Source organism: Alexandromys fortis, unplaced genomic scaffold (assembly GCF_014885135.2).
Source record: "Alexandromys fortis isolate MF-2015 unplaced genomic scaffold, M_Fortis_MF-2015_v1.1 scaffold_513, whole genome shotgun sequence".
NCBI lineage: Eukaryota > Metazoa > Chordata > Mammalia > Rodentia > Cricetidae > Alexandromys > Alexandromys fortis.
The window spans coordinates 89,227-90,889 of NW_026068396.1; the positions used below are offsets into that span (position 1 = coordinate 89,227).

General features: G+C 43.4%; 1 non-coding gene across 1 annotated transcript; it reads right to left on the reverse strand.

Annotated features, from left to right (window-relative positions):
- Nucleotides 1-840: 840 nt before the first annotated feature.
- On the reverse strand, nt 841-912 carry Trnaa-ugc (transfer RNA alanine (anticodon UGC)). Its single transcript has one exon. It is a non-coding gene; the product is annotated as a tRNA-Ala (tRNA).
- Nucleotides 913-1,663: the final 751 nt, after the last annotated feature.

The following is a 1,663-nucleotide window of genomic DNA, read 5'->3' on the forward strand; positions in this document are numbered from 1 at the left end:
AAAGAAGACAGCCCTGCTGTCTCCCTTCCCTATGAAATCTCACAGATCCTATGGGCGAGCAATCTCATGCACAGAGTGGGAAGTCGGGATCACAGAGTGCTCATTTGGCCTCATCTTCCTCCTGCTCACTCTCCCACAACTCCCCTCCTGGACAATGGCTCCAGCACACCCCGGTACAGAACAGCACAGGAGGAGGCAGAATGGTCCCAAGTCTGTCTCCTTCCAGAGATACACAGGCTGTAACCCCGAGGTAGGAGTGGTCCTACTTTCGTCTGGAATCCCTGCATCTTCCTCCCAACTTTCAAGAAGAATCTGGTGCTCACCTCCGGGAATCCATAAGCTCAACTCAGTCCAAACACCAGGAACTAAACGCTGCTTTCAGGACATCGTCGGGTCGCCATTTGAAAATGGTCGCCATAATGGCCCTGGTTTCTATGACAACCGCAATGCTGCCTCCCTGCTAGTAAGCAGGAATGGCTCTGCCCAGCCCTCCCTTTCTTTCTCTCAGAGCAGGAACTCTTCACCCTTGTTTTCACCCAAGAAAGCATACCCATTATAGAAACTGTCCCCACTACAAATGCAGAGCTTTCCTGTATTGTTTGCTCCGTGAACACAACATATCCCTGGAAGCATGCCCAGGTTCTATTCACCAGACCATTGCGGTGTCTGTGGAAATGTCGTCACAAAGATGAACATTGCTGTCATGGTGATAAACGAACAGTTTCAGCCAATAATTAGCTATGCATATATAATTTCATAACGGGAATTTAAAGTCTGGAACACCTTGCACAGAAACATCCTGCAAAAAAAAAAAAACCTCAAAGCTTAAAAGTATTGTGTTGGAGATGCCGGGAATTGAACCCGGGGCCTCATGTACGCAAGACATGTGCTCTACCACTGAGCTACATCCCCAGACCTGTCAACATTTTCATCAAAGCCCATGTGAATTCAGAGAACCGAGCCAACATTCAGAGTCTCTGCAAGGGTCTGCATCAGGTCCTATGAGCATATTGGATTCCAGGTTGAGTTTAGTGCTTTGATAGGATGATTGGGATATATGTTGCATGAGAAAACAATCTATTTTCAATCAAAGGAAAAATAATAACAACAACAACAATAACAACAAACCTTATGCTCTTTGAAGCAAGGTAAGCTAACAATGAATGATACTTTGAATTACTCAGTCCCATCAATTTTACTTCAACTTTACGTTGCAGGTGGTTCAACATGCCAGTATCATGCGGAATTAATAATTATATGTTGCTGATATGCGGTCATATCTGAGAGTATGAGTAGCTTCCTGAAACCCTCTCTAGCATACCTCCTTTCTCTTTTAAAACATGCCTTAGTTTCAGGGCTTGAAAGGCAGTTTTTCTAATCTTGGTCAGGCTGGTCATTTTGTTTCTTAACGTTGCCAATACTGTCCATCACTCCATTTATGGCAATAACTAAATGTGCGGTAGCTATTGGTTCATAAAACCCTACGGTGCTCTCACTTTCTGCATGTTTATGTATCTCACCGCAAGCTTTGTGAGTTTCAAAAATGAGAGGTTTTCTGAAATATGTCCCCCTTTTCGCACATCATCTAGTATATGTCTCAATATACAAAATCATTAAATAAATACTGTATGTATGTTCAGATGAGTGAAAATGTGAGTATTTT